Source organism: Capra hircus, chromosome 18 (assembly GCF_001704415.2).
Source record: "Capra hircus breed San Clemente chromosome 18, ASM170441v1, whole genome shotgun sequence".
NCBI classification, from domain to species: domain Eukaryota; kingdom Metazoa; phylum Chordata; class Mammalia; order Artiodactyla; family Bovidae; genus Capra; species Capra hircus.
In genome coordinates, this window is record NC_030825.1 from 26,902,535 (window position 1) to 26,908,894 (window position 6,360).

Here is a 6,360-nt window from a genome sequence, read left to right on the forward strand (position 1 = left end):
ACTGATCTCCTTTAGAATGGACTGGTTATAAAGAGGCTCAGCAGAGGGTAAGTAAGTGCTCAGTGCATGGTTACCGCTATCATTCATATTTGTTATTATTGTTAGCAGTGCCACCTGAGTTTCGGAGGCTGATCCATCTGAGGTCCAGCTCCTCTCTGGGCACATCTTGTGTCCCTTGGCTTTGCCACTTTCCCCAGAGCTGCCTCTGCCCCAGCCTTGCTGGCCTTTGGTCATTTTAGGAACATTCTCCACGTGGTACAGCCTCCAGGCCATTGCCACTGATCACCCTACCCCTCTGTTCCCCAATTCTCTGATCTAGTGATATTCTCAGGGGCTCAGTTATCGTGTCTCCCATGAAATCTCTCCAATTTTCCCACAGAGAAGGTCTCTCTCCCACCTTACTCCAGGCAGAGTGTCCCCCTGCCTCTATCAGGGTGCTGTGAGCCCCCATCCAAGCTCCCCTGGTTTGGCCAGCTCTGGCTTGTACCCGGCTCCCCAGGCCTTGGGATGAGTCCCCATTCCAATGAGGGTCCCAAGGATCATGGGAATCTCCAGCCCCTCTCTTGGGCAGCTCCAGGGAGTGGTGTCCCAGGCTGACTCCACAGCCCAGTAAAGCAGGGCCTTGCCTGGGAGCTCCCTCCCTCATCCCCACCTCAGCGCAGACCTGGCCCATTAGATCCTACCAAGCCTGGGCTGCCAATGGAGGATTTGGCCACAGTGGCATGGAATGGGGCTAGTAAATCTAGGAGACAGCCCCAGGCATGTGGCCTGAGCCCGGTTGGGGTTCATGCTCTGGGCAGGGACCACTTCCCAGAAATGCCCCAGCTGGGTGTGGGGGCAGGGATGAGGGAACCCTTGCGGGGCCTCCGTGTCCTCCTCTCACTCCCAGCAGGGTCCTGGCCTTGCCCGGACTCCACATCAGGCGCAGCGCTCAGGGGCTTCCAGACTTAGCAGGAAGATGGCGGGGGTCATGTCTGGGCAGGGCCGCTGCTCAGGGCCAGAGACTCCGAGGAGGCACCTGGTGAGGGATGACAAGTCGATGCCAGAAGGGCCGCAGACTAGCAATTTCTGTGTTGCTTTGCTGCTGTGTTTTCAGAAAGGCATAGCGTGTGTACGGGGGGAGGAGTGTTGAATGAGGGTTGCCCAATAAAGCACAAGATGCTCGATTTGGGGGACAGATACAAAAAAAGTTCACTGTTTATCTGAAATTCAAACTTCATCCTATAGATCTCCATCTGCTTATTTTTCCTTTAGTTCTTTTGCTAAGCCTGGCAACATGCTTTTTTAAAGTATAATTTTTGGCCGCTCTGGGTCTCCGTTACTGTGCACACTCGTTGTGGAGCACTAGGGCCAGCTGTGCACGGGCTTCTCGCTGGAGACTTTTGCTGTGGGGCACGGGCTCTAGAGCTCTTGGGCTTCAGTAGTTGTAGCGCCGGGGCTCAGCAGTGGTGGCGCACAGGCTTAGTTTATGCTGCTTAGGAAGGAGCACTGGCTCGAGGGTCTGGGGCGTGCAGTCTTTACCCTTCAATCTAACCACCGTGTGCCAACTGGGGAACCCTCTGACCCCCGGGGTGAGTCCTGAGCCCCACTCAGGGCTTCTCTTCCCGGGCTCCCCTTGCCAGTCAAGGCTACCACCAGGATGCTCGAGGGCTCTGCCTTCTGGTGCTCCTCCCATCGACCGTGATCCAGACCCGGCCTCCATCCTCCTCTCCACAGCCCTCCCTAGCTTCCCACTCCCAGTCTGAGCTTTACTCAGACACCAGAGGGAATTTTTTCATCCTGTAAGCTGACATGTTTTTCTCTGCTGACACCCTTCCATACCCTCCCCCTCCTCATAGTCAAACTTCCCACTGGAGCTCGAAAGGCCCTGGGGGTCCTACCTGTGCTCACGTCTCCCACCATTCCTTCCTTGTCCTCCTTGTTCCTGCCATACTCAACTACTTCACGTTCTCTGAACAGGTCTTTCTCACCTCCAGGCCTTGTACAAGCTTCCCGGAACACTGTCCCTCGGGTCCTTCATTTGCAGAAATATGACAACACACCCTAATGGTCTCAGTCTGGCAGCCTGTCCTGATTTCTGTCTGGACCAGGAAGCTGCCCTTGACCGGTAAAGCTGATTTTGGAGAGATAGCAGTGAGCAGTCCCGAAGAGAGATCTTAGTTCTCTGCCCAGGAATCGAACCTGGGTAAGCCTGGATGAAAACCAGGAATCCTAGTTCCCAGGGGTGGAGGTGAGATGCAAAGTGACCCTGGCTCTTTCTTCCCATTTGAAAGCAAGAATGTTTCAAGAAGACAAAAACTGTAAAAACAGGTACAAAGTTTATTAATAGAGACACAGCATAAGGTGTGAGAGTGCACACAGAAGCAGTTTGTTTATTTAAGACAGAAACAAGGCAGAGACACACACCTGCAGAGGAGTGCTGGCGTCCTGAATGAGGGGCGTGGTAAAGAGGCGATTCAGATCACTTCTATAGGACAGTCCTTCCGGGTCTTTGTTTACATTTGGCCAGTTGTTTCATTTTTTTCTTTATACCTGACTGGTCCTAGCACCCTCCCCAAGACGCCTGTGCAACTGTTTGCTAAGATGGATCCCACAGCAGAGGCCTGTGGGGGCATTCCATGCTTCTTATGGAGGGTGCCCCCTTCCTTTTTGACCCCCAGGGAGCCTTCCTGCTCCTTCCTGCTCCCCAGTGTCCTTCCTGGACATTACACACATGCACGTGTGCAGATAGGAAAGTGTTTCTGACCTCAGGAGCAGGCACCTTATCTCTTTACTTTAGCAGAGCTCAGCTTTTGCAACTAGCTTTGCCCTTGGAGTGCCTGGGTGAGAACAAAGCTTCAGTTTTACTCCACTTGACAAACACCAGCTGTCCAGCCCAGGGGCCCTATCTATCTCCTACCTCAAAAGCTAGGGTGGCTTCTTTTGGCTCCACAGCCTTTACCCTTCCCTCATGACAGTAGTTACGGATATCCATATCATTTAAAAAGTAAATGTTATCATCTGTCAGTTTACTTTGACCAATCTGACTTAAAAATTGATAGACTAGGGAGAAGCTGACAAATCCTCCAGCAACATGGGATGTTTCAAATGCTTCTCTCTTTTATTCAAAAAAATATATATTATTTTATTTGGCTTTGCTGGCTCTTAGTTGGAGCACGTGGGATCTAATTACCTAACCAGGGAACACGGAGTTTTAGTCGCTGGACCATCAGGGAGGTTCCTCAGATGCTTCTCTTAATTACGGATGGCAAAGCTGAACAAACTAGCCAAGATACAGAAGATCGGAATGACATAAGAAACAGATTTGATGTAATGGACATTAATTGAATTTTGTCTCCCGTGATCAGATTCTCCTTAAGCCCTTAAGGGCTATCTTTAAAACCTGACAGTCGACTAGATTAGAAAGCAAGCTTCAAAAAAAAAAAAAAACTGCAAAGAATTGCTATTAGACCACATTCTTTGAACTCGATGAAGTGGAGCTAGTAATAACAAAAATGTAATTTAAAAATCCCCATGTGTTTGGAAATTTGTCACTGGGATAAACAAATTGACCAAAGGCATGGAAAGGAGAGCCTGGAAGCAGGAGAAGGCATATGTGGGACTCTGGTATATGACAGTGGAAGCTGGCAGACCAGGGAAGGGGGGACCATGCGGAGCGCGTGACACGTGTGGGGAAGAAGTCCTCTCAAATCTCAGCCTGACACTGGACTCAAGAATCAGCTCTAGGGACTTCCCTGGTGGTCCAGTGGTTAAAACTCGGGGTTCCACTGCAGGGGACGCAGGTTCAATCTCTGGTTGGGGAACTAAGATCCCACATGCCTTGCCGAATGGCCAAAAATCTGAAAAACAAAACAAAACAAACAAAAAAAAATCCACCCAAAACCAAAAATAAAAACAAAACCCCAAAAAACAAGAATCAGCTCTAGATGAATTAAGGGTTTACATGTCAAAAGCACACCTTTAATACTATTTGAAGAAAATATAGATTAACATCTTTCTGACTTCAAGATGGGGCAAGAATCTTTAAAGAAAACATCAAAAAAGTGTTAACCATGATGAAAAGCCAGATACAATTGACCACATGCTAATTTGTGTTTGAGACAGAAGCCATGGGCCTTCTTATCTATATCTGTGATGTAGAAAACAAACATGGTTACCAGGGGGAAAGGCAGGGGAGGGATAAATGGGAGACTGGATTGACATACACACACTACTACATAGATTCAAGAGAACTGAGAAGAATCTACTGCAAAACACAGGGAACTCCCCTCAATATTCTGTAATGACCTATATGGGGAAAGAATCTAAAAAAAGGAGTGGCTATATGTTATGTGGGCTTCCCAGATAGTGCTAAAGAATCCACCTGCCAATGCAGGAGCCACAAGAAACCTGGGTTCGATCCCTGGGTTGGGAAGATCCCCTGGAGGAGGGCATGGCAGCATTCTTGCCTGGAGAATCCCTATGGACAGAGGAGCCTGGTGGGCTACAGTCCATGGGGTCTCAAAGAGTCGGGCATGCTCTTTGAGTAGCATGACTGAATGAAGTAGCTAAGCACACTCATGTATGTATATGTACAACCGATCACTTTACTGTACAGCAGAAATTAGCACAACATTTTAATTCAACTATACTCCAATAAAAAATTCTATTTCCCAAAATACACCTTAAAGGAAGTAAGAAGACAAGCCATATTTGGGAAAATATGTAAGCACAGAGTTGGTCTCAAGATCCCCTATGGATCAGTAAGAAAAGATAAACAACTTAGGAAAAAAATGAGCAAAACCCATGGTCAGGCATTTCCAAAAAACTGAAAAAGCTCTGGCCAGATAACATGCCATGGCTTCAGCTTACAAACCCTGAAATACATAATCAGCGGCCACATGCTCTGAAAGGAAAGTCAGGTCGAAGTCAGGTCATTAAAGTAATGGTATCCTAGGGTCACGTAACGCATTTTCTCTAATAAACTCTGAGATTTCCATTTACTCACTTCTTTATACCTTAGAAACTCTTTGCTATGTTCCCACAAATCTTGGGGCTCTTCCTTAGTCATATGTTTGTCCAGGTTACATACGTTAGGTTCTGGGAATATAACTTAAGCAGGGGTCCTCAACCTCTGGGATCTAACATGTGATGATCTCAGGGCCAGGGGGCTGCTGATGTAATAATAATTGAAGTAATGTGCGCAATAAATGTAACGTACCCTGGTGGCTCAGTGGTAAAGAATCCGCCTGCAATGCAGGAGACCTGGCTTCGACCCCTGGGTTGGGATGATACCCTGGAGAAGGGAATACTCCAGTATTCTGGCTTGGAGAAATCCATGGACAGAGGAGCCTCGTGGGCTATAGCCCATGGGGTCACAAAGAGTTGGACACGACTGACTGACTAACACTTTCACTTTTTCACTGGTTGAATCATCTCCAAACCATACCTCCCCACCCGGGTCTGTGGAAAATTTGTCCTCCATGAAACCAGTCCCTGGTGCCAAATAGGCTGGAGACCGTTGACTTAGAGGGAGTGCTTTATGCAGTGCCACTGGTAACCTGGGAAGAAGGAGTGTGGGATAAAAAGAGATCCAAGACAGCCTTGCAGTCCAAAGGCTCGCCACTTGCTGACCAGCTGAAGTCTTGCTCCGTATGCCTCGTGGTCACTGACTAGGGACACATTTAGCTGAGATTTGACCACCTTGTGGGCACCAGACCCTGTGCTGTGGCTGTGAGCTGGCGGGAAGTCGATGTCCCCTCCCAGGTCTGCGGTCCCCGGGGTGGCTCTGTAGGTAGAAGTAGAAAAGCTTCTAGAAGACGTCCTCCACTGCCGCCATCGCCACAGAGCCCACAGCCACCATCTTCCCCATTTTGCTGCCCAGCCTCGTCTCCTTCTTGCTCCTGAAAAACAATGGAAGTAAGCATGGCATTGCTACACTTGTGAGTTTTCAGGCTTTTCTTCCTCTGAGCCCGATGCCGCTCACCGGAATACTGGTGAGAAGGAGCCCTTACTATGTACCTGATACTTCCTACGTATGTTAGCTCACTTAATTTTCACAACAAGCCTGTGATGTAATTTTGATTATTATCAGGTTCTTTCCACCCATGAGGAAACTGAAGCACAGAAAGGTTAAGTGACTTGCCCAAGGTAGCACAGTACTCAGTGCTGGAGCTGAGATTCAAGTCAGCCTCTGACTCCTTATCAGAATCATGAAGGGGTGGGAACGGTGAGTTCTGCACCGCCAGGGGCTGTGTGTATTTGTGCTGTGGACCCACCAGGGATGCTCAGAAAGTCAGCCACAATTGTCCCAGCAGGATCTGTCAGGGAGGCAGGGAGCTAGCTTAGGAGGAAATCTGAGATAGTCTGAGTTCAAATCCT

General features: G+C 48.8%; 1 pseudogene; it reads right to left on the reverse strand.

Moving 5' to 3' along the window:
* Nucleotides 4,898-5,851, reverse strand: LOC102190540 (annotated as a pseudogene).